At 38.0% G+C, this 6,639-nt stretch overlaps 1 protein-coding gene and 1 non-coding gene across 3 annotated transcripts in view; both read left to right on the plus strand.

The window, feature by feature from the left end:
• Positions 1-6,639, plus strand: part of Slc35f4 (solute carrier family 35 member F4) — a 214,883-nt gene that overhangs the window by 2,895 nt on the left and 205,349 nt on the right. The gene's annotated exons all lie outside the window — the stretch shown is intronic.
• LOC114613380 lies at positions 3,428-3,569 on the plus strand. Its single transcript, XR_003710170.1, has one exon. It is a non-coding gene; the product is annotated as a U4 spliceosomal RNA (small nuclear RNA).

Consider the following 6,639-nt stretch of genomic DNA (forward strand, 5'->3'; position numbering starts at 1 on the left):
AGGAGAGGAGAGGAGAGATTGCTGGAAGAAGGCCAGGAAACCAAACACCGTGAAATAATCCTGCCCTTAATGCAGGCTTTAACTAGTAAACAAACACACTGAAGCAAACCAGTACAATATGGTCAATTGATTTTGCTTTTACCAGGACTGAGCAACAGATGCAGAAAGACTGGGGGAATCTATGTAGGAAAAGGCTACAGCAAGGATACCAAATATGAGAAGACAAGGTGACTTCTTCCTTTCCTGACTCATCACATACGAGATCTTCAGGATGGGGTACTCTCTAGAGATCTATGCTGTTTGCCTTTTTAAAGATGGATGGGTACTGAGTTTTGTGAAAATATATCAAGATCTATTTGTTAATCTATTCTGTTTGTCAAGTTGAATCTCATCCAGAAAAAAACTCTGATAGGCTGAAGAAATAGAGAAATGTAATCAAATATTTAAAAATTAAGGTATTTTATAGGCCACTGATCCACTAAAACAGTTTATCAAACACACAAACACACACAGACACGTGCATATACAGAACAGGGTAAAGGCTAAGTAACTAAGCCTAAACTAAATAACCTTGAGTTATCTGTGACCAAGTAGAGAAAGACTCATTGCCTTATCAGTTGTTAGTTGAGCAAATCTTTCATGTAAGGAATGTGTCTGAAAAGATGTAAGAAAGTGTTTTCATTTTTGTAGCTTTAATTCTCATGGGGGAAGAACCAGAACATAACCATATAGATATTTTTGTATATGTCAAGGTGATTTTTAAAAGGCTGAAACAGGATAAGAGAGTGAAAATTATGGGAGGCAGAGCATATCATGATGCTAAATAGGAGCAATTAGCAAGGTTGTGGAAAACATGAAGGAGTTAGCCATCAGGAAGAAGACATTCCAGGTAGCAATATCAACCAGTACCTGGATGACATGGCAGAAAACAGTAAGAGGGCCTTGTACAATAGAGTCTAGTGAACAACTGGGAGAGTAGCTGGAGAGAAGTCCCTGGAGATAGATTGATCTGAGAGAAAAAAGACCTTATAGGTTCTTTTCAATAATTTGTGTGTTCTCTGAATGGCATGGGGAGCTTTGCTTGGGTCTTGAAAAAGGAATAAGATAACTTGGCTCACTTTTCAAAAGTATTAATCACACCAGTTAGTAGGTTATTTTAGTAGCCTGGGTGAGAGGTGATGGTGACTTCAGAGACAGCATTGGAGGTGGAGGTAAATATTCAGTCTCTGGGCACATTTAAAGTTAGAGCCAGTAGGGTCTTCTGGTGTACTATATGTGGTACCAGTAAGAAAGATTAGAACAAAAGCCATGGTTATGTTTTAGGGTTTGACTAAGTTTAAGTTCTCATGAGCAGGAGTGTGGAAAACATCAATGATGAATAACACTTCAGATATACTCAGTATGTTGAAAAAGTAGAATAAGGTGGCAGTTCCATGATGCCTGATTATAGAAGCATTGAGGATTTCTTAGCATTTCAGTGGCTTTTAAAGCCTGAGACTAGTTGAAATCTTCAAGGAGTAAGTGCATATAGAGAAGACAAGGACAGAACCCAGGAGAACTATGACATTAAGAGGTCAGGTGGAAAAACAGAAACCATTCAAGGAGACCAACACATGCTTCCAGGGGAGGTAGGAGGAAACTTAGGAGAGGGAAATATAGCAGAAGCCAATGATGTTTCAGGAGGAATAGTTAGAGGATCCCAGTGCTTCAAAATGTCAAGTATAATGAAGTTAATAGCTGATCATGCACTTGACAAAGGCAGGCCATGGAGACTTGATGAGACTGTGGACAAAAGTATGGTGGTTGTGATCACATGCACTAGACTACAGATGAAAGAGACTTAAGGGGAGAAATTGGAAACTGTAAATATAGGTTATTCAAAGATTTGTGTGAAAAGGAAACAGAAGAAATGAAGACAGTAGGTAAAGATGAGTTTGAAGTAAATAGAACATTTGCAGGCCAAGACAAATGACTTAAGAAACACAAACTAGTGATATCAGAGAGAGAATACAGCAATAACATTATTTTAAAAGGAATATACAGAGGGCAAAGTTTGAATTAGGCTCTTGAGAGTAGATCACCGAAATGCTCACAGTATTTTGAACTTCTCTTCTTAGTTTTCTACAGACTGAAAGCAAAACTATCAACTGAGTAAGAGTGGGGAAGAATCAATAGAGGTTGTTGGGGAAAAAATGTGAAACATTAAGACAAACAGATGAGTGGTTGAACTAAGCAAGTATTGGAGTCATTGGATATTTTAAATGGAGAGTAGCTAATACTGTCTTCTTCATTGACACAGCAAAGGCACAGAACAAGTAAAGTGGGTTTAACCAGAGTTGAAGAATGTTATACAGTGGATTTAATAAAAATAACAGGGCAAAGGAATTATGTTAAGGGAGATGGTATATGATTGGACATGGAGCTTAAAGCTGGCAGAACCAGAGAAGACAGGAGATGATCACAATTAGGAACAGTTGTGGGAAACATAAAAAGACTGGGGAGTTGAATGCCTCAGCATCATCAAATGTTAGTGGAAATAAAGTTAGGAGATACGTGATGTCATTAAGGGAGTTCTGTACCTTTGCTCTGTCAATGAAAAAATCTATTGTCTACTCTCCATTTAAAATACCTGATAACCCCAATAATTACTTAGTTCATCTACTCATTTGTTTGTTTTAACATTTCACATTTTACTTCCAGACAACCTCTATTTGACTCTTCCCCATTCTTACTCAATTGATGGTTTTGCTTTCACTCAGAAGAAAACTAAAGCAATCAGAAGAGAAGTTCAAAATACTTCAATCTATCATCCAGCACCTAATCAACATTTTGGCCTCAGTATATTACTTTTGAAATAATGCAATTGCTGTAGTCTCTCACTCTGACATCACTAAGGGAGAGCTGTGATGTAGGATGAAATGGGGTTTGGAATACTCTGTTGATATAAATATCCCTGTTTGTCAAAAGAGGTCTGGACCACTGTCTCACCACAACTTTGTTGCAGGTCAGCCTTGGCTTTTGAGAGTCTAGCCCTTCTCTAAAGGACCCATCAGTAACTTCTAAAACAAAACTTCCAATCCATCACTGAGTGCAGATAGTGACCAGGAGCCTTTTTTTGACCCATGCACTTGACCTTGTCCTGTTTTCTTTCAGTAGACTGTTTGAGACTGGGTTCTATAGTGATATTCTGTCATTAGCTGGAGGTTTGTATTGAATCCCACCCCATTGCTCTGTGCCAACTCTATCCAAAGAAGAACTCTTGCAACTTCTAGAAGAGAAGTATTTAAGTATGTCTACCATCAAGAAATAATAAAATGTAAGATGACAGGTCAGTGTATCTGTTGTGATCACTACCCAATACACATACAAATTAAAACATTCCACTGTGCCTCATAAATAGGTATAATATGTGGCAATCAGAAGAGAAAGCTTTGTGCAGATGCCAATATCATAGCCAATGAAGTTTAACCGAGGCATGATTATTGCTGATCATGACTATTGCTAGAAAAGAAGAGGAAAAGAATACCATCTACTTCTGACACTTTGGTTTTCTGGGAGTGCCTATGGCTGCTTTGCCTTAGCAGTTCTCAAGGTCCTGCTTTCTACTTTATCCAGTTGATTCACTCTCAGGCTTCTCCATCTCTTATGCAACTGTACTCTTGGGTCCCTCTTTTGTCTATATCAGGCCAATATTCCAAACTTTCTAGTACCACACCTACCTAAATGTCCTCCAGGCATGTCACACATAGAAGCAAGTCATCAGTCTACCTTTTTCCTCTGCATTATGCCTGTTAACTTCCAATATCTGTACCAAAACAATCACCCAGCCCAGAGGTCTGGAGTTATTTCCCACTCTACTATTTCCTTGCTTATTATTTTGTTAGTCCCATCTATTCTACTCCAGTCGTGTGCTTTCTACCCCTCCTGTCTCTGCATTGGCTGTGTCTATCACGTCGTTTCCCAGTCTCAAGCCCCGCTAGCACACCATGGCTACTTGTTGTTTCCTTCTGTAAAAGTCTGTTCATCTAACTTCCCTGGTCACATACCTGGAATAGTCTTTCATTTTCTGTGAAATAAAATCCAAACTCTTTAGGATGTCACAGTCAAAGCCCAGCTAATGTCTTCTGTTTTAGTACACACATTCCTCTCCATCCAAAGTGCCAAATAATGCATACTTGATGCAGACAATCTGGAAGGCACAGAAGCAAAGAGAGATTAGAACAAAATTATTCATAATTCCACTACTAAGAGGTGATTAGTTTAACACTTTAGTGTATACCCTTTCATTTTTTTAATAACTGCACATGTACATGTTTTTATTTTGTACCAAGCATTTCTCCTATTGGTCTATGTGAATAAGTTAATTTTAATTTATCTACCCTTTCTCATATATACAGCCTCTTAACCTACTTAACTAATCATATGTAATTTTAGGCCTGAATTTTCCTTTCTTGTATCCCATCTGGTCTTTACATGCACTCTCTGAATCTCATCAAGAAGTAGCTCACTGTTTTAATGACATTGTTGTCTCAGTGTGCTTTTCTTTCTCTGACTCTTACTATATACACTGGCTCAGATGCTCCTCTCCCTGGTGTCCTCCACAGAAATGAAAGCTCTTATTTATATGTGAAGGCTCTATTTTAAATGTTATCTTATACACATTGTCTGCTGCCCCAGGCTGGGTTAATCCTCCCTCTGTACTTCCAATGTTGTGTGCACACCTTTCCTGGAGCACTTAGCCTGCTATCAGGGGCTGTTTGCTTTGCATGGGACTTTCTGATTCTCAGAGCTTGGAGAGGACAGGGAGTTTCCTTTATTTCAGCTTGGGCAAATTTCTCATCTCTGTCAAGTTTGTTGTACTAAGGAATAGATGACTTCAGTATTCCTTAAAAAATTATTTCTTTCATTGAAAGAGAAAGAATGCAGGATGGTGGTTATTGGAAGCCAAGAAAAATTATCTCCACCAGCAAATGAATCAAAAGGATGTTGCTGTTTGGAGAACAGGAAATAGCAGCCTGCAATCATCTGACCTGATGGATTAAAGCTTGTGAACACATGAGTGCTAATGGATGTCTTAAAATGTTCTGTGTTTGAGTGAAGAAATAAAAGGTAGTTGCTAAAAATACAGAATAGTACACATTTGTGAAAAGCATTTAACAAGAAAATAGAGTTCTCACCTCCCTCTTTTGAAGTCATCTTATTTGTCCTTGTGACACAATATTAATATATCTCTAAGTACTTGCACCAGGGTGAGTTATGCAACTGAAGCTTACTAGTGAAATTATTACAGTAGATATTTACTCCTATTTATGTTTCGTGTACGTCCTGGGGACAAGATTTGTGCTTTTTTATATATGAGGGGTATGTCTTATAAACAGTTACAAATAGTGACATTGGTATTCATCACTGAGCAGATTTTTACAATACTGTTGTAGAGAAGTTGTTTATTGTGATATGTTTGTATTGCAAACACAAATGTATACTAAACTAGATAAACATGCTATAAAATACTCCTGCTCGTTACCCACATTAGGTTTAGCATTATGTTTCAGATATATATTGATTGCCTAATCCATGACCTGTTGGAGATGGAACTCTAACCCAAAAGCCATAAACTGACAACAGGAAAACACAGATAAGTCTATCCTTCTGCTCTGCCACTTGCCAGCCTTTTAAATTTGCACACAAAGATTAATTTCTCAGGGCAACAATTACATTTCTTTAAAAAAAAAAAGTTGGGAGTGGGTAAGATCTGTTTCACAGTGTATTGTTTGTGGCTCTGTTGCTGTGATAATACTGACCAAAACCAATGTTTGGGAAAAGAGTGTAGTTCGTCTTATAAGTCACAGTCCATCAGTGAAAGAAGCCAGGACAAGAGTCCAGGCAGGAACTAAAATAGATCCCATGGAGAAGTGCTACTTACTGGCTTGCTTCTAGATGTGTTCAGCTACTTTTCTTACACCTCTTTTATCAGTTAGCAACCCACAACATGCCCCACAGACATGTCCACAGATGAATCTAATGAAAAGAACTCCTCAACTTAAGAGTCCTTTTCCCCAGGTGTGTCAAGGTGACAACCAAGATTATCCATCACACACAAGGGGTTGACAGGATTAAATAAACAATGTATATAAAGTGCCAGAATATTAAATGCCCTATTTAGCATATGAAAGCTATCAAGATTTCAGAGAAACCAAAATGAACAGATATATAGTTCCAAAGTAACCCAATTTTTCCTTAAGTAAATTACTTGCTTCTTTTTATTCACAGTCAACATTGCATTGTGAATGATTGTCGCTAAAATTGTTTTATCAAGATGTGAAAGGCAATTTACTAATTATCATATTCACAATGACATCTGTTTGTGGATATTGCCTACCCCTCTACCTATTTATGGCTGACCCAATGCTGTAACCAAAACATTCCTATTTGGACTGTACCAAGACACATTTTATTTAAAATGGACTGGAACTAATTTGTCAAGAGTGTTTGTATCATCAACTAAGCCAGAATCAATAAGAAATAGGATGAGTCTGCATGCCTGGAGGTGTGGGTACTCAGGCACCAAAGTAAGAAGAGGGCCTGGAGAGAGAGAGAGAGAGAGAGAGAGAGAGAGAGAGAGAGAGAGAGAGAGAGAGA

This window comes from Grammomys surdaster, unplaced genomic scaffold, assembly GCF_004785775.1.
Source record: "Grammomys surdaster isolate TR1022 unplaced genomic scaffold, NIH_TR_1.0 126198, whole genome shotgun sequence".
Taxonomy (NCBI): domain Eukaryota; kingdom Metazoa; phylum Chordata; class Mammalia; order Rodentia; family Muridae; genus Grammomys; species Grammomys surdaster.